Source organism: Ascaphus truei, chromosome 4 (assembly GCF_040206685.1).
Source record: "Ascaphus truei isolate aAscTru1 chromosome 4, aAscTru1.hap1, whole genome shotgun sequence".
Taxonomy (NCBI): domain Eukaryota; kingdom Metazoa; phylum Chordata; class Amphibia; order Anura; family Ascaphidae; genus Ascaphus; species Ascaphus truei.
In genome coordinates, this window is record NC_134486.1 from 13,031,625 (window position 1) to 13,055,831 (window position 24,207).

Sequence of the window (24,207 nt, forward strand, 5' to 3'; positions counted from 1 at the left end):
CATGGGCTAACTAGCTGGGGGGCATGGTTTAAGCTGTGTCTCAAAGTTAGGGATTGGATACAGATAATTGTTCCCCAATAGTCTGTATTCAATGTTAAGAATAGCGTTACACAGGTATATAAACTGTGTCAACCCTACAGTTTTTAGTTGTTTTTCTTCTGATACCATCTTGAATGTCACCGGATTGCTGGAGAATTGCTAGCTGATACTTCTCCATCCCCCAACCCTAAGTAAGTGTTACCTTCTTGTTTGTTAATTGTACTATATTGCTGTGTTCACCTTTTTTAAGAAATAAATATATTTTATTATATCTAAGCCTCGTTCAGTTCAACCCAGATATTTGGTGTTCATTATATCTTGTCAAAAGCTACCGTGACACAGCAGGGATAGGTGAGGAGGAGAAGAGGAGGAGACAGGGGAACCAGTAAGGGAGATCGCTGGCAGGGTATGGGAGGAGGAGTCAGGAGGCAGGAAACCCCTACAAGAGGGCCATGTGTGCGCGCACCATGTAATCTGAGAGTGCGCGCGCACAGGCTGCGTTACGAGGCACGCGGAGCACCGTGCCAAGGGGGAATCCGCAGAGAAGGATGGGGAAATGGAGGGAACAGCCGCCAGAGGTAAGGGGATAGGAGCTGATACCGAGGGGGGCTGAGAGTGGGGAATGCCGCAGTGGGGGCTAGGGGACCGCGCGGGTGCGCGAGTCTTGCGGGGCACACGCTGATGAAACGGAGCGGCATCAGAAGCTACCGGAGGGGGACAGGTGTGGGTTAAGGAAGGGAGGCTGGCAGGGGAAGGAACAGAGAGTGTAAGGGAGCATGTGACATCAGGGACACATGAATGGGAAGGAATCCCCTGAACCGCCACAGTATCCCCCCATTGAGGATCGATCTCCGAGCGATCCAGCCATGGTTTCTGGGGAAATTTTAGATGGAACTTTCGGAGGAGTTTCGGGGCATGAATGTGACGTGCCGGTACCCATGAGCGTTCCTCCGGACCATAGCCCTTCCAGTGGACGAGGAACTGGAGCTTATTCTTAGACCATAGGTTGGTAAGGGAGTAAACCCTAAAAGGGTGCTTCAAATTGATGTTTGCTGAAGACCGTTATCACAGTCTTCAAGGGATCAATGGTAATTAATGTTTCATGAACCATGTGAAGTTTCCCCTATTGTGTGCATCAGTTCATATAAACAGACATATATTATGTAAAGCTCAGGCACATAGAATAAACCGCTGTAGGGAAAGAGAGACCTCTAACCTGACCGGAGTGCTTGTCCCATCCGGCGGTTCCTTCTCTGGCGGGTCACGTGTTTCCAGCGGGTCCTTGAGCAGGGAGTGCAGAGACTCACGGGGCTGTCTCAGCCTGTGCCTGTTGAGCTGTTCGTTCGGGGGAGAAAGAAACCTCACCACTGTTCTCTTTGGCGTGCATCCGTCCCAGCAATGGAAGACCAGGTAAGTGAAGAGGAGGGGGAGATGTTGGAGCACTGCAGTAAAGAATACCAGGCTGGCGGCGGCGTGCAACAAAAAAACTTTAATGCGGCATAAAGCCCTGATTAAAATGACAAAACAATTCTCTGACGCGTTTCGTCTGAGCGACTTTTTCTTAGACCAGCATGAATCGATGAGAGATTGAAACTCGTACTCTTGTTGTCCTAGTATGGACACTGGGTTGGGTTTATGGGCAGAATCTGGAAAATGTGAACTCTGTACAAAAGTTTTAAGCAGGGAGATGTGAAATACAGAAAGAATTCTCATGGTGGGAGGCAGAGCAAGACGGTAAGCGACTGGGTTGACGTTTTCTATGATTTTGAATGGACCCAAAAATCTTGGTGATAATTTAGGAGATGGCGTTTTAAGCCTGATGTTTTTCGAGGACAACCATACTCTGTCACCAGGCTTGAACTAGGGACCAGGTTGGGGATGGCGATCCGCCTTGGTCTTTTGTTTGGCAACGGCAGATTGTAGGGATTTGAGGATCCTTTTCCAAGAGTTCTGCTGGGTCGTAACATGAGAATCAGCTGCAGGAATGCCAGGAGGGGCAGAAGAGAGAGGAAGACTGCTGGGGTGAAAGCCAAAATGAATAAAAATTAGAGACTCTTGTGTAGATTCATTCTTGAGCGAGTTGATTGCGAATTCGGCCCACGGTAACAGGTCCACCCAGTTGTCCTGTGACTCTGATACAAAATATCTGAGATATTGCTCAATGGTTTGATTCATCCTTTTGGTCTGACCATTGGTCTGAGGATGATAACCAGAAGAAAAAAGGAGAGAAATTCCGAGTCTCTGGGAAAATGCCCGCCAGAACTTAGCGATGAATTGAGACCCTCTGTCGGAGACAATAGAAATGGGAACGCCATGTAATCTGAAAATTTCCTTGGAAAAAACATCGGCCAGAGTAGCAGAATTCGAAAGACCCTTGAGGGGAATAAAGTGTGAATGCTTAGAAAATCTGTCTACAACAACAAAGATGGTATTCATTCCTTTGGAGTAGGGAAGTTCGACGATGAAATCCATTGTGATGTGTTTCCAGGGTTGTTCCGAAATAGGAAGAGGCAAGAGGAGACCAGAGAGTTTGTGGTGGAGCGCCTTACTCTGGGCACATACAGGACAAGCACTCGTAAAGTCAAAAATGACTTTGTTCATCCTCGGCCACCAAAAAGTCAGTTTAATAAGGTCAGCAGTCCTTTTGAAGCCTGGATGACCGACAGATCTAGAGGAATGACCCCAAAGAAGAATCTTGTGGTGAAATCATGGAGCTGTGTATAAGCGCCCTTCTGGTACCCTGAACCTGCTGGGAATGTGAGCCTGGGCTTTGTTGATTTCGTCCAACACATCGAAATTACTAGCAGAGATTATGCATTTGGCAGGAAGAATAGGTTCCATGGCTTCATTAGATTCACTTTTTGTGGCGAACTGGCGAGAGAGCGTCCGCCTTGACATTTTTTTCAACCAAACATGTTTTTATTGAGCGCATGGTACATTCATTACAGTAGCTGCCAACCCAATGTCATACATATATGTAATCATGACTACTCATTATTAATGTACAACTCAAAACTCACTTTCTGGGGAGACACACTGACGAACACGATAATAGACAAGAGACATACCGGAGGAGGAGGGGAAGGGGGGTGGGAAAGGGGGAATGTAGCAGTCCTTAGATGTTATCGGTTCTCTGGAGCGTCGCAGGAAGAGTCCAATGATGTTTGCCCCTGGGATGGATTATCAATCTATGGGTCCCGCCTTTCATCTGCTCGTGTGATTATGCTGGATCTAACCCTTCGACCTATCAATCTATCGGACTGGCCTAGGGTCTTGTCTCAATTAATTAGTTTGTAAACATCAATCTAGTGTCTTCCAGCATCAAAGAAGAATGCGTCAATAACTATTAAAGCAGTATGTTAGCGGCACTGACCCCCGGGATATCCATTTGGGCCAACCAAGGCGTCCAAACTTTTAAGAATTTTGTACGAGTGTCATTAACCAAACTTGTTAATTGCTCCATCTGGCAAACATACCAAATTCTATTCCTGATTTGTGGGAAATTGGGTACTTCGGGCTGCTTCCACAGTGCTGCGATTTCACACCTCAGGGCAGTTGCAAAGTGTGCAATTAATTTATGTGCTGATCTGTTTAGCCCCCGGGTGTGTCTGGCCAGCAGAAACAACCAGGGGTCCAAAGGGACCGCGCAACTGAGAATTCTTTGGAGCCAATTCCTGATGTTTTCCCAAATTGGGGTTACCTTGGGGCAGCCCCACAGCATGTGCAGCAAGTCTGCCTGTTCCCCACATTGTTTGGGGCACAATGGGTGGTAATTCTTGACAAACTTAGATAATCGTAGTGGGGTCAGGTACCATCTCATTAGCACTTTATATGCATTCTCCTTTAATGTGGTGCATATAGAACTTTTAGATGCTGCTGTAACTATATGGTCCCAGTCCTCGTCCTCTAATGTCTCTCCTAAGTCCCTCTCCCAGTTGGCTCTGTAACTCAGTACCACGTCGTTATCAGTCGCTGGTGAGACCACCTCTCTGTATTTACCAGAGATAAGTCCACTGGTATCTGTCCCTCTGGAGCAGAGCTGTTCGAAATTAGTGCGCTTAGGGCGAATTGGGAATTTAGAGTAGAATGCTCTAATCTGGATGTATCTAAAAAATTCTGAGTTTGGAACTGCTTTTTCAGATTTAATTTGCTCAAAAGATTATATTGTTATCCGTCCCTCCAGATGTACTAGGCGAGTGTAGCCTTTCTGTTTCCATATTGTAAAGTCTTTACTGTTCAGTCCCGGAGCGAAATCAGGGTTCCCCAAAATGGGGGTCATCAAGGAGTGCTGGCGTGTAAAGGCAAATCTAAACTTGCTCCTGTCCCATACTGGTAAAGAGCTGTTGACCACAGAAAGCGGATTGCTTATGGTTTTATGCACCATTTTTGGTAGCCATATTAGGTTCTGCAGCGCCACCGGGGCGCAACAGTCCGCCTCCAGTTCACCTATCGCTTTAGTCTCGGCTGAGTGTGCCACTGGGTAATTTGGCATAATTGAGCCGCTCTGAAATATGATAACAGGCAAGGTACCGCTAACCCTCCTCTTGTTGTGGGCTGAATCATTGTGCTAGTTTTAATGCGGGGGGTTTTATTACCCCAGACGAATTTCACCATTGCGGACTGTAGTCGGAGGATGTCTTCCCTAATTATAGGGATCGGTAGGGTCTGAAATAGGTACAGGATTCTGAGGAGGAGATTCATTTTGAGCGTCTGGATCTTACCGATCCAGGATATGCTACCCTGCCCACATCCGGAGATCCTCCTTCAAAGTCTGTATTAGTCTGGTGTATTTTGCTTATAGACGGTGTCAAATTGCTTTGTGATATTTACCCCTAGGTATTTAATGGAGGAGGTTTGCCATTTGAAATTAAAATCAGTTTTTCAGTGACTTTAGGTAAGTTTATGTTTAAGGCTTCAGATTTTGCCTGGTTAATTTTGAACCCTGATACTGCGTTGAACTCCCCTAATATACTGAAGACATTTGGCAGAGAGGTGAGGGGCTATGATATTGTTAGTATCACGTCATCAGTGTACAGGGCCACTTTATGTGGCTGCTCCCCAATTTGGATACCCGTTATGTTTGGATTGAGGCGAATTTGTGCCACGAGGGGCTCAATACATAAGGCAAAAAGAAGGGGGGATAGGGGACATCCCTGTCTGGTGCCGCTCTGAATCCGGAATTCGCCCAACGGGAAGCCCTGGTGCCTGACCTTTGCCGTCGGCCCCTGGTACAGAGCGAGAATCACCTCTAACATTCTCCCCCCCAGCCCGAACTCCCCAAGCGTCTCTCTCATGTAGGGCCAGTCGATTCTATCGAATGCTTTCTCTGCATCGAGACTAAGCATTATCGACGGGATAAGTTTTTTTTGTGCCAGATCTATCAAATCTATGATTTGTCTAGTGTTATCCAATGCCTATCTCCCACAGTTGAACCCTACTTGATCAGGGTGGACCAACTGCGGCAACACCTGGTTAAGGCGATTAGCCAGTAACTTGGAAAAAAAAATTGTGTCTGAATTAATCAGGGAGATGGGTCGGTAGCTTTTACAGTCCGCTGGGTCCTTTCCCTGTTTGTGAATCACAGAGATAGACGCCTGCAGCATCGATGCCGGGATGGGGGCACCATCCCTGAATGAGTTACACAACTTTAGCAGGTGGGGAGCTAACAGATTGCGGAATTTTTTATAGTATAGATTGGAGAAGCCATCTGGGCCGGGGGCTTTGGATACTTTCAGTGATTTCATTACTTCCAGTAGCTCCTCCATAGTGAAGTCTGACTGTAGTGCGTCCCTCTCCTCTCTGGACAATTTAGGTAGTTTGGACTCTTTTAAGAATGTCTTCAGACGAGCCTGAGTGGTATTATTGTGGACCACTTTCGCACCATCATACACGGTCTCGTAGTATGATTTGAATTCCTCTACTATTAATTTTGGGTCGGACGTGAGATTCCCTTGTGCTGTCCGGATTGACTGAATTTGGGAGACTTGATTTTTGTCTCAAAGCTTATTGACAAGCAGGGTATCTTGCTTGTTCGCCTTCTCATAAAATTTCCGTTTCGACCAGGACAGCGCTTTCTCAGCACGGGAGGCCAGCAGCAAGCCCAGTTTAGTTTTAGTATCTAAAAACTCCTTAAGGGTCGTTGTATTTTTGTTATTTTTGTGCAGGGTTGACAGGACCGCCAATTCAGTTTTCAATTGCATAATTGTTGTGTCCTTCTCCCTCTTCCGCTTACACGCAATCCCAATGAGTTCTCCTCTCAGAGTTGCCTTATTGGCTTCCCAAAGGGTGGACTGTGAAACCACACTTCCCGTATTCTCCTGAAAGTATACCCTGTTTCTATCCCCCACTTTTTGTGAAATTTCGGGGATTTTCAACAGTACTTCATTAAGTTTCCAGTTCGCTCCTGGTCTGTCCAAACTAAATTCAGTGCACCGCAGCTCAATCGGCGCATGATCTGACCACGAAATATCGTGGATTACCGAATGGGAGATCTGCGAGACCATTCTGCTAGACACAAAGAGATAGTCTTTCCTACTGTATCTGTCGTGGGGGTGGGAGTAAAATGTAAAACCTTTTTCAGTGTGGTGTTGCTCTCGCCAAACATCTAATAGATTATTGGTTCTCAGTCCTCTGTTCCATGCTGCCCTAACCTTTGACCAACTGTGACCCTCTGGGGTGCATCTATCCAGCAGTGGGTCAAGAGTCTTATTAAAATCTCCCCCTAGGATTGTGCTCCCCTGAGCCATACTTCCAAATACGGAGAAAAATCTCTCTAGGAAAGCCTCCGCGTTGTCGCTTGGGGCGTATACATTTGCCAGCGTAACAAGCTGGCCCCGTATTTCCCCTGTGACAATCAAGAATCAACCATTTTTGTCTTTTTTAACGGTTTGGACCTTGAACGGGAGCCGGTTGTGGACCAGAATAGCCACCCCTCGCTTTTTTTTGCAAGCAGAGGACTAGAACCATGTTTTATACTTGTAGTCAATGTATTTCGGGGAGCTGGTTTAAGAGAAATGCGTCTCTTGTAGCATTAGAATGTCAGGGTCCGTCTTTTTATAGTCCGTCATAGCTAGTTTTCGCTTCCCTGGGCTATTAAAGCCTTTCACGTTATGTGAAAGGATAACAATTTCTCTACCCATGTGTAGTTACCCACGCCTCTCCTTGTCTGTTGGCTCTTTGGGTCAGCCTGGTACTTGGGGACTCCCTACTCGCATGTTGGTTCGCCGGGTTTCGGCTCTCATTTTCACCGTCCTGTGACTGCAACAAGGGAAAGCAAGGGGAGACACACTGGGGGAACACAGAAACACACATCACTACATGTGACAAAACTTTTAATAATTGTCCGGCGGTTGAGTGAGACCCCGCTCCCCCAATCGCCTTCTTTGCCCCTCCTGGGTGTTCAGCCTGGGCGGAGTCCGGGATGGTATCCCGTCCCCCTCTCCTGCCCTGAGTGGCTGGCCTAGTGGGGACATTCATGGGCCGCCTGCAGGATATCCCCCCTGCACCCATGGGGAGTCTCATGTTCAAGACCGTCGTGGGGGGAATATCTCCCCCCCTCCTCTGTCATCTTAAGTAAACTTCAATGTAAAACAACGCTTTCTACTTGAAACTGCTAACCTTACCCTTTAATTTGATAGATTGCCAATTATCAACTTTCCTTAAACTTTTTTGTTTTTTTTATATATATTTTTTCCCTTGGGGAACTCGGTTCAGGGAGGAACTTTGTGAAACTGGCAATCACTGATATTAAAACTGGGTAAACTGTAACTGGACTTTTGGAAGTCCTGGTGAACCCCTCATAATTCCTCTGGGGCTTCGATATCCTGGTTTGATTTGGACGGGCCGGCAGTCCTCCATTCTGACTCTTCCCGTTGCTCCCTCCTGGGGCTTTTGGGCAGGCCTTCCTTCACCCCTATTTTATTTAGGAAGTCAGCGCTTTCCTCTATCTCTTTCATTGATATGGCCTTCCCATTTCTTATGACCAACAGGCCAAACGGGAAGGTCCAGCGGTATCGTATTGCCCAGTTTCTGAGCAATCTGGCGACCGGTTGTAGTGCCCTTCTCCTAGCTAACGTGACTGGTGAGAGGTCCTGAAATAGCTGTAGCGTAACTTCCTCGAACCGGCAGGAGCCCTCAGTCTTAGTATTCTTGAAGACCGCCTCCCTGGTCTTAAAGTAGTGCAGCCTGGCGATCACATCGCGTGGCTGCTCCGTTGCTGCAGGGCGGTTTCTGAGGGCTCTGTGGCAGCGATCCATGGCTAATTCAGTTTCTGGGAGGTCGGGCAGTAGCATCGCGAGCCATCTGAAGATGAACCCCTCCACGTCCGTGGTATCCTCGGGGATGCCGCAAACTCTTATGTTATTGCGTCTCTACGATAAAGGGGATGAGACCGCTCGTCCAGTAATACAATATAGATTCTAAATAAAGTGAGCAGGTGCTCGGAAGGGATAAAGTAGTCAATGTGTAACAGTGTTTATCCAAGAGGGATCAAAAAAGTATCCCCATAGCACCCGGCACTCAATGCTGGATAGTTTAATCTGGTCGACAATGTTCCAATAGGGAAAATTACTGATGTTTAACAAATGTATAGGGAATTAATAGCCCTTGTACCAATAAGTCCCAAGAAAATAATAAAGTTTTATTAGTCTAAATACTTGGTAAAAACACACATATATAATCATTCAAAACTGTTAAAAAAAAAACATTCAGAGGTGGCTGTTGAAGTAAATAGCACTACAGTAAGCTATCTGTCATAGATAGGAGATCAAAGATGTTTCTCATACATGCTTAGCAGTGAATCATGCCGTAGGGTGTATCATAGAGAGTTGGTTGATAACACCTTCTATCAATTGATATTTGTTAGTAAATATAACATATACAGCATAAATGCATCCAAAATCACGCTGACCCTGTAGGTGTGCTTGATCTAATCTGTGAGCATTTAGAATATACTCGGTATTAGAGGTCTAGCAATGTTATCACCTATTAAAGCAGCATATATAGCTTGAATAAATTCAGGGAGCGCATGTGGGTGGTGTAGCAATTGGTTGGTGGTGACACCTTAAATCAATTGATTTAGGCTTGTAAACATGACAAATATAGCACAATTGCATCCAAAGTCTTGTCCCTCTACACGCTGACCCTACATGTGTTCTGTCTTCTCTCTACGTGCGGCTGATCACTGGGAACTCGCCACCTCTGATGACGAAACGGTCGTCGGGAATAGACGTCACTAGATGACGTCATCAGAGGTGGCGTGTTCCCAGTGATCAGCCGCACGTAGAGAGAAGACAGGCTTGTATACCACACGGAGTCTTGTTCCAGACACAGTGTGTGACCCGCTGTGGTCACGGAGCCTATGGGGGGTTAATTTTAGCATCGGGACACCCACATGCGCTTCCCGAATCTATTTAAGCCATATATGCTGCATTAGTAGGTCATAACACTGCTAGACCTCTAACACCGAGAATATACCATATGCGTACAGAGCAGACCCAGCACACACAGGGTCAGCGCGATTTTGGATGCATTTATGCTGCATATGTTATATTTACTAACAAATATCAATTGATAGAAGGTGTTATCAACTAACTCTCTATGATACACCATACGGCATGATTCACTGCTAAGCATGTATGAGAATCATTTTTTATCTCCTATCTATGACAGATAGCTTACTGTAGTGCTATTTACTTCCACAGCCACCTCTGAATGGGTTTTTTTTTAACAGTTTTGAATGATGTATATATGTGTGTTTTTAACAAGTATTTAGACTAATAAAACTTTATTATTTTCTTGGGACTTATTGGTACAAGGGCTATTAATTCCATATAAATTTGTAAATATAGGTATTTTTCCCTATTGGAACATTGTCGACCAGATTAAACTATCCAGCATTGAGTGCCGGGTGCTATGGGGATACTTTTTTGATCCCTCTTGGATAAACACTGTTACACGTTATTGCGTCTCTCACGGATTTCGGCATCCTCTTGCCTGTCAGTTATCTCCGCTATTTGGGCCTGCATATATGTTGCCCTTTTGTCCGTCTTTTTAATCTGTTTCGTTGCGGTCGCCATCTTGTCCTCTAGAGCACCGATCCTTTCTCCCAGGCCCTGGATCTCTTTCTTCAGGTCCTGTAGCCCGTCATTAATCATATTTTTCATGTCCTAGTATAAGCGATCAAAGTCGCATCTATAAACCGGCATCTGTGCCGGCTCCACCACTGGATCTTCTTCCCGCTCCGAATCAGAGCCCGCAGTCGATTCTGGCGCCATTGCAGCTCCTGCGCTCCGTGGGGTGGATCAGCCGAGATATTTGCGCAGATCGCCCTCCTTCTTTTTTCGGGGATTTAGCGGGGCCATCTCGGGGGTTGTCGCCGTGATTTAATATATTTTCCAGCTTTTATTTATCGTTTGTGCGTTGTTGTTTTATATTTTTATTGGAGGTGGGGGACGGAGATCAATCCTATGCTGCCATCCACTCCAGCCTCGTGTATGCGCCTCCCGCCTTGACATTTTTGGTACCAGGAATGTATGAAATAGTATAATTAAAGCGGGAGAAGAAGAGAGCCCACTGAGCTTGACGGGATCCCAACCGTTGGGCCCCCTCGATATACAGCAAATTTTTGTGGTCGTGAGAATAGCCACAGGTTCTTTGGTGCCTTCTAAAAGATGCCTCCATTCTTGTAGAGCCAGTTTAATGGCCAAAAGTTCACGATTACCAACATCATAATTTCTTTCAGCAGATTAAAATTTCCGCGAAAAAAACCCACAGGGATGGAGTCTTTCTTGAGGAGACGATCTCTGAGAGAGAACTGCACCAGCTCCTACATCCGAAGCGTCGACTTCCAAAGTGAAGGGAAGAGAGGTATCTGGATGGCGTAGGATGGGTGCGGACACAAAAGCTTTTTTAAGGACCTCGAAAGCAACAATAGCTTCAGGAGACCAGGAGGTGGGATCGGCACCTTTCTTGGTCAGGGCGGTGATGGGAAGAGCAATAGAAGAAAATGTATTGATGAATTTCCAGGAATAATTGGCAAAGCCGGGGAAACGCTGCACAGCTTTGAGCGAATTAGGCAGCGGCCAGTCAAGAACCGAATTAATTTTTCTGGATCCATAGAGAAACCTTGATTGGAAAAAATGTATCCTAAAAAAGAAGTAGAGGTCTGGTGGAACAAACATTTCTAGATCTTGGCGTATAGGCAGTTACAACGGAGCCTAGAGAGCACCAGTTTGGTGTGTTGAATGTGCTCCTCCAGGTTTTTAGAAAACATAAGAATGTCATCCAGATATACTATGACAAATGTCCCCAACACATCCCTGAAAATGTCGTTCATGAGCTCTTGAAAGACAGCAGGGGCATTGCATAAGCCAAAGGGCAAAACTAGATACTCATAATGTCCAGATCGCGTATTAAACGAGGTTTTCCACTCGTCCCCTCTCTTATGCGAATGAGATTATAGGCCCCTCTTAAGTCAAGCTTGGAGAAGATAGAGGCCCTGTGGACGGATGTTCACAGAGGTACGCAATTAGGAGGCTTTATAATGTGAAATTATAATAAGGCTTTATTGTGCCTTTTCCTTTTTATCAGGAAAACATCCAAACAAGGGGTGGGGGGAACAAAGCTTCCGTTCACTTGGGAGTATTTCTAGTGAAAACACCATGCAATCAATTCACATCTCCCTAGTCAAGCATTTCTCCCCAGCCCCAAAACATAGCATGCAATAAGCAGATATAAGCAGACTCTGAAGAATAAAAGTCTTATCTGTTTGCAAGCTTCTCTGCTCTCCTGGAACCGCACCCATGCGTGCACAGAAAATATCAGCATCCAGGTTTTAGAAGTCTTATTTGGTCCTTGAAGGAAGACCTAATTTCCTCGCCTATGCTTCAGAACTGAGAGGAGCCTTTCCTCTGCCAAGAAAACTGAAGCCTTGTGACTGGATACTACACCCTCTGCACCATTTTGCAGCAGACTTCCCCGGAGAAGTTTTCACGCCCTGCCACTGTTATCTCCGGTCTTTGATGAACTTCAGGCCTGGTAGACGAACAAAATGAAACGTAACGCAAGCCATGTTTCAAATCCTTTGTCTCAATTTATTACTCATAGGTTAATGACTTTTATACAGAAAAAAGAAGATATTGGTTAGAGGCATAACATAGGCGTAACATAGGCGTATCCTAGGTGTAACATAGGCGTATCCTAGGTGTGTCTTGGGTGTAGCTTTGATTAGAGGCGTGATTTAGGGGCAGGACATATTAGTGGCGTGACTTTTGGAACGTGTCTTTTACAATACAAGCAATTGTTTGAATACATAGCTTATTCATTGTCTGTTATCAAAAGATACCTTGAGTCTTTAGCAACTAAATTACACTATTTTGCTTCTTGCAGAGAACCATTCTATTATATTCTAACTAAAACATCAGGAAATTGACAACACAAAAGTATCGTAGTAATATCCTGACCAGGAAGAAAAGCAATGCAATTTGGCAGAAACTGAGTGCATTTAGGAATTATATTTCAGCAAAAGGCTGACTACAGAATCTTAACTAGTTATGACCATACAAAATGGAAGCTTAACACGAGTGCAGATTCTGGCCTGACATACTGGTCCTAACAGTCCTTGTGGTTTGGAGGGAAAATCTTTACTGTCCCTGCTTCAGCTCCCTTGTCTTCAGGGTTTGTCAGCATACAGGTTTAGAAGTTTTCCCTGTGTCTTGAAAGTAGCTCTGCTATCTTTTGGCAGAGCTCAAGACAAGTGAGTCTCCAAGTTCAGCTCAGGTGTAATCTAAAGAGTTCTCACTTCCTGTTTCAAAAGACAGGCTTTCTAAGCCATATAATCAGGCAGGTGGTGTTTAGTAATTAACTACCAGAAGTTAACCACCACACTGCTGGATTAAAGGCACATTACTGAACAGGGATAAGTCCCCTGTTACATACCTCCCCTGTTTGTGGGAAGCTCGGGCTTACCACGACCAAAGCCCATCCTTCCTCTCTCATTCTAGATATCTCTGTGACTTGAATGAGAGTGGATGGAGGAAGAGAACCCTCTGTCCCGCTTGGATTGGACCCTTTCTCCAATTTATTTTTGTCTCCTCTCGAAGATGCTTGAGATCAGCACTCCTCAGTCGCTCAAGGAGGACTTTTTCCACGTAAAGTCTTTTAATCACGTGCGCGGTCTTGAGAATTCTGTTGCGTCGGGCACTCCTCTTTTTGTATACAAAGTGTATGGCAACAGTTGTAGAGAAGTTAGGACTAGCCCTTAGAGTTATCTGCTCTTGAAGTGGTCTTTCTGCCGCTTCTCCACACCACGGAGTCGCCAGTTCAGTGTCTTCAGCTAAGGATTCTTCTGGCTTTGATTCTGCACTCCTACCTCTGTTTGTTGCCTGTTGGACAGCTGTAGGTTTGGCAAAGTGCTTTCTTTGGTGGCTCAAACTTCGTAATTTTGTTTTGAAGTTGCGTAGAGTCCCCAACTCTCACTGTACCCTTGTCCTTGCGGACATTAGTTACTGTGGGATACTGGTGCTTGGGCAGAGACAATACCTTTTTCCGTATTGGAGGAATCTGTATCAGAGTCTCCTTCATATTCTGGAGCTCTGTAATTTTTGTCATCAAGGTTGCCGCTGCGTCTGTTTTCTCTTTGGTGTACTGACTCAAGGAAATGGAACAGTCTCTCTGTCTCTCCAGCTCTTGCTCCAGTTTCTGAGCCTTCTCACGCTCCCTCTCATACAGAGTCACCTGGTATCGAAGCTCCGCTTCCAACGATGCTCTGAAGACATGCAGCATGGCCTTTAGATCCTCATACTGCTCTGTGGGGACGTACTGGGTATTCAGACGTTCCTGAAGCGCTTGTACCTCTTTAGCAGCCTGCAGTTTTTCTTCCTGTAGTGTTTGCTGCTTCTCCTCAGCATACTGGAGGTGTGTACGCAGACCTTGCAGTTGGTCTGCAGTCGGTGCTCTGCGTAAAACTTTTCCTTGACTTCTTCTGTTAACTGAAAATTTTCTTCTTTCAGTTTTAAGTTTTCTCTTTTTAATCTTGAATTTTCTCCTTTTTCTGTCTCTGTATTCTTCAAGGCTTCTTTCTCTGTATTCTTCAAGGCTTCTTTGCAGTCCTCCTTCCATTTACACACATCTGCTTTGAGAATGACCATCTCCTGGCGTGAGACTTTCTTCTCTAGGTTGAGGGTCTGAAGCTCCTTCTGAGAGACTTTGAGATCTGCATCAAGATTACCAATAGTTTCTTTAGCAATGTCCAGCTCCTCAGTGAGACTGTGTAGTTCCTTTCTGGAAACTTCCAGGTCTGTGCGGCAGCTGTTGGTCTCATGATATGAGGCATTCAGTGCTCTGCGGAGTGTCTGACCCTCTTTCTGAGATACGTCCACTTCTATCCGGACACTGTTGATCTCCTGTTGTGAGGCATTCAGCTCTATGCGAAGAGTGTGAACCACTTGCTGGAAGACTGTCATCTGCTTCAGTGCCTCCTCATACTTCCGCTTTAGCGTAGCCATCATTTTATCAGATTGGCTCTGCTTTTCACCCATGGCGGAAATAGTAGCCTTTGCAGTATCTAGCTCAGTCTTGAGATCATCCAATTCTGTCCTGGCTAAAGAGTAAATTGTGAGCACATCTTTTTGTAGCCTCACGTTATTTTTCTGTAGCTCTGTGTTATCTGCTCTCTCAAGTTTCAATTGTTCTCGAAGTAGATCACAGTCACGCCTGGCAATTTTCAGTGAGTCTTCAGGGCTGGTCAAGGGATCGTCACTCACTGGTTCCGGCTCCGCTTCCCTGGGATGGTTGGTTGAGGGTTCCTCACTGTTTGCACCAGACAGACACTTCTTTGGGGTACCCGACTTTTGCCTTGGGCCCTCTGGATATTCGGTTAACCGTGGGACGAATTCTCCATTTTCTCTAGGCTGCAGGGCAACTCTGTCCCCCATTTTCTCCACAGGATCTGCGGACGTGTCTGTTACTTCCACGGTAAGTGAAGAACTGCTTTTCTTTTTCTTTTTCCGCCTTTTTGATTTCGATGACACCGTCCCTTCAGGGATATTGGAGTCTCCATCTTCATTTGAAATTTTAGCAGCTTCATTATATACGCCAGGCTTTTCTTGCAGCTGCTTTAGCTGACAGAAATATTCGGTGACCCACTGCTCCCGCTCTGTCTCCTGCTGATCATATTCGTCATCAAAGGAGCGGTCTTTTCTGTTCGTGCCGAGTTCAGGCACCCCCACCATTCTTGGGGTGTTTTGTGGGTGTGACTCGGTTCGGGTTCCCCGTAAGAGATGTCTTCCTCTTTATTGGACTGGAAGGGCCACTCTTCCGTGGGGTAGGGTTCATTACAGGAACGCTGCATCTTGTCCTCCATTTTTAGGCTATCAGGTGTAATTTTCTTCCTGACCTCAGGAGGCGCTATTGCAGCTGTTGCCACTGTATTTGCTAGAACCCCCCAATTGTGGCAGTCCTACAGATGGGCATATTTTGCTTGTAGAGGTCATAGCTCTCACAGGCATCTCTGTAGACTTTTCTTTCTTGGGTAATTTTTTTTTTTCCTCAATATCAGCAGTGCTGTGCATGCATTTTCTTTTATCAGGTATACAAGATTGTGCAGTTGCTAGGTAAAAAAAAGTATATTTGCTATACACCATTTATTTGCTAGGTGCAATCCCTCCGCTTTAGCAACAGAATTTGGTTTTCTGCCTGAGTTCAGTAATTTTCAGTCTCATCTTTGGGTATTATGGCATTCCCACTTCCCACTTTGGGTGTCTGTTTTGCTCCCAAGATAATAGGCATACTTTTTTACTTGAAGAAAAAAAAACATTCTTTGCAGTGGACTCAACACTCAGCAATTGGCTTTGAAAAACCTTTTCCTTTATAGGGCAATTTTACACTCAGCATTTGTTTGCTAAAAATTCCCTTGCTTCAGCACAGTCTTGTATCAATTTTCACACTTTTCTGCATATACTCAATTCACAGCTGGTAGCCCTATGCGGTGTGGCAACCTTTATTTGCAAAATCAGTACCACTCGTGGGTCACCATTTGTATTCACTGCTTCAGCGAAACTTTTGAAAACAACAAACACCTATCCCTTTTCAAGGGCTGACTCACTTCTTGAACCCTGACTATGGCTGGAAGGCAAAACCCCACTATTTCAATGACGATATTACGCTTTGTGATAGGCAAATAAAGATTTAGCTGCTTCAGCAGTCTCTCTCCTCTTGGGATTGGGGTAAAGAGTCCATCTGTGTTTTTGTAAGTTTCAATGCAGTGTAAGTTTCAGTGCAGTGGTGTGTCCCTTTAATTCTGATTTCTGCTGCATGAGGTTTTTTTCTAAGTTTCTCAGACTGTTTGTAGGCAAAAAGCATAAAAAAAAATTTCACATAAAAATCTCCGGTCCTTTTTAACTACAAAGACACCTCTTATCCCACTTCTGACACCACATGTGGACGGACGTTCACAGAGGTACGCAATTAGGAGGGGATTTTATATTGTGAAATTATAATAAGGCTTTATTGTGCCTTCTCCTTTTTATCAGGAAAACATCCAAACAAGGGGGTGGGAACAAAGCTTCCGTTCACTTGGGAGTATTTCTAGTGAAAACACTATGCAATCAATTCACATCTCCCTAGTCAAGCATTTCTCCCCAGCCCCAAAACATAGCATGCAATAAGCAGATATAAGCAGTCTCTTAAGAATAAAAGTCTTATCTGTTTGTAAGCTTCTCTGCTCTCCTGGAACCGCACCCATGCGTGCACATAAAATATCAGCATCCAGGTTTTAGAAGTCTTATTTGGTCCTTGTGGTTTGGAGGGAAAATCTTTACTGTCCCTTCTTCAGCTCCCTTGTCTTCAGGGTTTGTCAGCATACAGGTTTAGAAGTTTTCCCTGTGTCTTGAAAGCAGCTCTGCAATCTTTTGGCAGAGCTCAAGACAAGTGAGTCTCCAAGTTCAGCTCAGGTGTCAGCTAAAGAGTTCTCACTTCCTGTTTCAAAAGACAGGCTTTCTAAGCCATCTAATCAGGCAGGTGGTGTTTAGTAATTAACTACCAGAGGTTAACCACCACACTGCTGGATTAAAGGCACATTACTGAACAGGAATAAGTCCTCTGTTACAGGCCCCCTGAAAACGATCGAACAATTCGGAGATTAAGGGAAGGGGATACCGATTCTTTACCATGATCTTATTGAGTCCGCGAAAGTCGATGCATTGCCTAAGTGATCCATCCTTCTTCTTTATGAAGAAGAAGCCTGCCCCGGCAGGGGAGGTAGAGTTGCGGATGAATACTTTTTCCAAATTTTCTTGAATATAGGACATCATGGCCTAAGTCTCAGGAACGGACAAAGGATACGACTTCGACTTCGGAAGAATGGTCCCAGGAATCAAGTTGAAAGGGCAATCGTATGGACGGTGGGAAGGTAAAACCTCAGCTTGTACCTTGTTGAACACATCCAAGTACTCATGATACACGGTCGGTAGGATCGATAGATTGGAAGGAACGGAATCCATCCTGGCAAGCACCGCAACAGGAGGAACCGTAGGAGCAGAGTCAGTGGAAGAAGACCACTGGATAGGCAGGGTGCCGGTCCAAACAATGCGCGGATTGTGGAGTTGAAGCCAAGGCAATCCTAAAATAAGTTGAACAGTATTGAACAAATTGAAGATGTCGAAAATAATTACCTTTTTATGACCGTCGGCCAGGGTCAGTGTGAGAGGAATGGACTCCCAGATGATAAAGGCTGGCTGGAGTGGATGACCGTCGATTGCCTCGAGACCAATAGATGTTTTTCTTCTCACCATAGGTATTTGATTCTCAGAGGCGAAGGTTTGGTCCAGGAAGTTACCTCCAGATCCAGAGTCAACAAAAGCTTTTACCTTCAGGAAAAGTTCAGGACCCTCCAGGGTTATTTGGGAGATTTTCAAGGAGAGAGGGGCAGGGAGAGACAGTACCAAGTAGAAGCCCCTCTACCTATACTGGGTATTCCCATTTTCCCGGCTTCAGGGAAAAATTCTGAAGACGATGTTCCGAAGAACCGCAGTAGAAACAGAGTCCCTTCTGACGGTGTCGTGCTCTCTCTGCGGCCCAAAGTTGTTGGCTACCGATTTGCATCGGCTCCAGGGCATCCAGTGTCAGGAGAAAGGACGTGGGCGACCTGTGAGATACAGCAGGGGAAGAAAGAGAACGAGAACAGTGTCTCTCGTACCGTTGCTCCTGGGTACACTGGTCCATGCGTACGCTTAGTGTAATCAACTCCTCCAGGGAAGAAGGCCAGGCATGAGTAGCAAGATCATCTTTCAAGGTGTCAGAGAGCCCATGCCAATATGCGGTGGCAAGTGCCTCATTATTCCATTGGGTCTCTGCGGCGAGAGTACGGAACTCAATTGCGTACTTGGCAGCAGATCTTTGGGCTTGGGAAATGTGAAAGAGAGAGAATGCAGCTGTCTCGCGCCTTGCAGGAGTATCGAATACCAGCTGAAATTTGCATCTGAATTTAGGATAATATTGAGTTAGTTCGCTTTTAAGTTCCCAGAGAGGAGAAGCCAAAGCGAAGGCATCACCGGTCAACAAAGCATAAATGTAGGCCACTTTAGAACGACCAGTTGGGAACTGAGATGTGGCCATCTCGAATTGCACCTCGCATTGGTTAAGGAAACCGTGGAAGGCGAGGGGGTCCCCATCGTAGCAATTAGGTGGTGGAATGCGGGGTCCAGAGCTAGCATAGGAAGTGCGCGCGAGGCGGCCACAGGGGAGAATAGCTCCCAAGAAGATACAGCCCCCAGGGTGCACAGGGGCTGAGTCAGGTGACGCCAGGTAGCCAATAGGGCTGTAGGATCTCCTTGCAGGGGAGATTGGATACATTTCGCGCGTTAAGCCCACCCCACTCGGCATCAGGAGCAGCTAGGGGAAAGAGGCAGTGTGCAGAAGTTAGTGACTCCCTGCACTAGGCCAGCAGCCCCCTAGGCCCCAGATAGCCCTGAGCCACCTGTAGCTTTGAGTGTTTCAGGGACAGGCCCCAGGTTAGGGACCCTGCCCCTTACTATCCAGAGTGGCAGCGCTGACCACGGGACAAGGGGGGTTATTCTGTGGACATGGTGTGGGGGTACACGGTGGTGGGTGTGGGGATTATGCAATATCCTTATGCAGTGTTAGCCTTTAATGCGTTTAGTGAATGTTATGCTCATATATGCAGTAAAGCCTGTTCTGTTTTACAAATGTTTGCTTAACGTGATTGTTTCATGTGAGGGCCTCCTCCCACTCCGTTGGGATCCCTCCCAGGTGGAGGCGTTGCACCACGAGATCGCATTATATGTATGTACCCCAGGCTCCCCAAGTGGAGGCTTAGGCTCCTGAGAGCCACACAGGTATACACAGCAGGTAGTAGCGTCTGTATTCACAGGGAATACCCGTTACACATGGTTATAACAGGACGTGCAGAACAGTCAGTGAGGAGTATGTTTGTTCCAGAAATGAATGGATGAGAGACGGGGCGGTTACCCTAGGCAGGGCACAGGGGACGAAAAGGTACACCGGTCACTGAAGTGAGTATTTGAGGAGTAGTAGGAACTGGAGTATGTTCTTCGATTGACTCAGAGGACGTTGTACTTGTCTCTGAAGTAAGTATCAGAGAAACAGCAAGAGCCAAACTAGGTATTTTGATTGAGTCAGAAGGCTTTGCGCTAGCCTCTGAAGTGGGTATCTGAGAAACAGCAAGGGCCAGACTAGATGTGTCAGTTGAATCAGAGGGCATTGTGGTTGTCTCTGAAGTGGGGATTGAGAAACAGCAGGAACTGAACAAGGTACTTCTATGGAATCAGGAGAGAAAGCGCTTGTTAAAGACGTGGGTCTTTGAGAATCCATAGTGGGTGCAACAGGCTCTATGGGAGACTCTGTGGCAAGGATCTTGGAATCAATTAACGAAATTGCAGGTATTACAGGCATGGCAGGGTAGACAGCATGTAAAACAGGAGCTTTAGCAAAGGTGATTGGCGCCTCACAGACTACAGGGGAGTCGGGGGACAGGAAGCCTGGCTTTAAATCAGCAGTGAGATTAGTGGTGCAGGATAACACCGGAAGTGCTGGATAATCCTTACAAGCAATAAGGGAAGAGCCAGAGTGTACTAAGGAATCAGAAGCAGGTAAGCTAATTTCTGAAGTGATAGCCTGAGGGGCAGTAAAGGGGAAGCTAATCGCTGTAAAGGGTTCTAAGGAAACTGACTCAGAGTCCAGGACAGGAATAGCAACAGTTTGAGACACAGGAGGAAAATCATTGGTGGTAGGCGTATCACATAAAACTGGGGGGACAAAGACAGGGTGACCAGTTTTTACTTCAGGAATTTGAGCAGTAGCAGAGGTTAACACCGGGTGTGCTGGAAAATTCTTAAATGCAGTGAGAGATACTTGAGGGTTTAAAGGAGTATAAGGGTACTTTGAAATAGAAACCTGATCCTCCACTGCAGGCAGGGAAGACTCCGAATTCATTAAGGGAACAGAGGCAGGTACGCTGACCTTTGAAGTGATAGCTAGAGAAATAGCAACTAGAACCTCAGAGGACGCAAGATGTGCAATGTCTGCTTTTAACCCCAAGAGTAGAGAACTAACAGGGGTTAACACAGGCAATGTCAGAGAGTCATAGAAAAGGGGATCTGACTTTGGAACTGGGCGCATAGAAGGTTCATCTTCTGATACTGGAAACCTAACATTGGCAAGGGAATTACAAGAATACACAGAGGAAGGCTCAAAGGTTTCATTAACAGGGGTTAAAGCAGGCAGTGCAGGATAGTCTGAGTGCATGAATTCTGATTTAGAAAGTGAAGACAAAAAGGGTCCATACTCTGATACTAAAAGAGTAACATCAGCTTGTGCAATACAGGAATATACAATGGAAGCCTCGCAGAGCTGACTAGCAGGGGTTAAAGAAGGTATAACCTCGGGGTCTAAACACAGGGAGGTTGAATCAGGGCTAGGAGCCGTGAGCTTCTTCCTTAGGAGGCAGTGACAGAGGGTCAGAGGAATGGGAGGTGGAGTAAGTAGCAGGAACCGTGGCAAATTCTCCTTTTGGCTTAAGAGGAACAAAATCAGTTTTGTAATATCCAGGAGAAGGGGGTACCCCCAAGGGTTTTGTAACAGGACTAGCAGCACAGGGGAACAGTCCAGTTACAGCGTAGTTGGCAAGGAGAGGGTCATGTTCTTTTATGTACTCATCAAACGCTAGGGACAGTTTATGGAGCGAATCTTGAGCCCGCGCCAGTTGCACTGGATTCACATTGTCCCAGGTAACAGGGGAACCAGGAGAAGGGACGCATGAGAGCAGGGCCTGTTTTGTTTCCCTGAGGTGCTGGGCCCTAATAAGGAGTTCTTTATAGAGCAGTCTTTCAGACAAAGTTAGACCTTCAAACAGAGACAGGATTTCAGGCGGGGGCATCATTTCAAACAGGAACCGGTCTGCAGATAGTATTTCCGACAGAAACATTCCCACCTTAACGGTCATGCTCGCCAAAAACCGGGACCGGACCGTGGGGCTGAGGTGGGGATGTGAACACACTGACCTTAGGCGACGCAGCCGGTTCAGGATTGCACAGTTCGTAGTCATTCATAGCAGGTTCAGGATTGGAGACAGTAGCAGCATCGATATCCAAGCAGGGGTTCGGCAACGGGAAGTCAGGTGTGCTCTGCTTCAGTGAAGGAGTAGCAGCAGCGCAGGAGTAGCCACTGCGTGAGGCGTGGGAACGGCCCATGGTACCGGTAACTGCAAAGAGAGAGGGCAGACCGGGCTCGGCACACCGCTGGGCAGCACTGGCAGAACAATGCTTCAGCGCAGGAGTCCAGAATGGGCCTCTTCGAGGGGAGAGCAGCAAGCTTCAGGACTCAAAAGGCAGGCCTCTGCTATGGGAAAGGCAGCTGGCCTCAAGGACAGGAAGCTGAACGATACACTGGGAATCCACCGCTTCAGCACTGGAACCAGGACACGGCCTCTGCAATAGAGATACACAGCAGGCCCCAGGAACCAGGAAACAGGAATTAGGAACATGAAAACATGGAAACATGGACAGGACGGTCAAATAGGTGCTTGTGGCAAACAAAGTTACATCCTATGACTAAGGTTTTTGCTTGGCACTGAGGCAATGTAAGAGAGCAGTATAAGAAGGCCAGCGGGCCAATCCCAGGAGAGAGATGTGAGGGCTTTCCTCCAATGAGAGAGCACCAAGGAAGGACTGCAGTAATTGCCAGCATAGGTGGATGTGAGGGGAGGTTGTCTGGAAGCAGCACAGTTCTGTAAGGAAAGTGTTTTCACCAATCCCAGGAACGGATTCCTTACAATGCACTTAACTGCACTATTTTTTTCATTTCAGAGAGAGCTGCACTACCAATCCTGTTACAAAGTATTTTACAGTAGTTTTACAGTAGTTCCAGTATACAGTAGTTTGACAGTAGTAAATGCATAGTCCAATATGGAGTAGATATACTGTACACAATGCCATTATACAGTATGCACTTAACTGCAATCATTTTTTCTTTCCTTTTCAGAGAGAGCTGAACTAAAAAAGGACAGGTGGGGGGAGGGGGGTATTCTGTGTAAATTGTGTGAACTGTGTGTATAGTGTATCTAAAGTACAGTCATGATTTACACAACCCACCCCCCTCTCTCAATGAACTACAGAATGCAATGTGGCCATGACGAATAAGAGAAAGACTAAAAATTTGTATTTCTGTTTTATTATTATAAATGTCATGATTATTTGTATTTTACATTCTTCCATTATTATCCACCGGCCCTCAATTTTCAACTGACAGAAGAACTACAGTACGTGTACAAAAAAGTTAAAGACTGAATTTTGTATTATTCACGATTATTTGTATTTTTTATTCCTGATAAAATAAATATTTCATTACATTCACGATAATCATAATCATTGAAACCACAACCTCTCCCCTCCCCCCCAAGGAAAAATAAAGAATTACAAAAATTGATAATTTATCAAAAACATGATTCAGATTATGGTTTTTATAAATCTCTTTTTTTTCGCTTTGAACTTTAAATTCACTTTGAATGTGTGTGTGGGGGGGGTCGGAGATTCTTAAAGAAGGCTTTGTGTTTGTGTGTGAAGTGCTTAGTACGTTGTAAACCTCACAAATTTACACAAGTTTCTGTAGTTGCCAAGAAGGGCTAATCAGATAAACATATTAAATTCGAGAAGGGATTATCACAAGTGCGCATGCGTTACCGTAAACAAAGCCTCAAAGGGTTGGGGGGGTGGATGGATGAGTCATACTGTATGAATGGTTTGTGAGAGGTCCCAAAGAGGCTTACACGCAGGCGCAGAGATATGACAGATTTTTCCAGACTTAATTTACAAATGAAAGTGAAGTTATACACGCATGCGCATTAATAATTAACTAGGTCCCTTCCCAAAGAGTATTACACACAGGTGCAGAGATGTGACACCAGGCTAGGGGTGATTAAAACCACAAAGCCAACCATTTGAAAATGAATGGTCTGTGAGAGGTGTCGATAAGAATAGTATACAAATGGGTAAATCAACTGACTAACCCTCCAGGCGCTCAGAATAAAGCATAGTCCTGCTGGTAGGAGATGATATGATGAATCTTTGAGACCCAGGCTATAAACAACCGTAATATGGTATGGTATGATATATAATCCTTTCCCCCAACCGGCTCACCATGAGCACTATAGGGTTGGGACACGGGAAACTCACGTGTTAGTCCTTGGGGTTGTTTACACCAAGCCTGTCTGGTCTTTCAGCGTAGTATGTACTCCTGCTTCTCCTGGATGAAGCTGGGATGCCTCCGTCTCATGATCTTTCCTCTTCACCGCCAACCCGATACCCGCAAGAGCGGAGGGTGGTCACCTGACCGGCGGCATGAACGGTACTTCCGGATGACGTCACGGGAGACCCGGTGAACCAGCAACAAACCAGCAGTGACTCGGCGTGCAGACGCGTAGTGCAGCAATGTAGATAACCTCTCAGGAAGAGAAAAAACGCCGCACAGCACGAAAAAGAATAAGTGAAGGCTGATGTAGGGGAATAAAAAAGCTTTATTTGCACAAGATGCAAGCGAGTCCTCTTGACGCGTTTCGGCCTGGCAGGCCTTTGTCAAAAGAGTGATTCGCTTGCATCACAAGACATCTAGTTATACACCAGCAAACCTATGACAGCT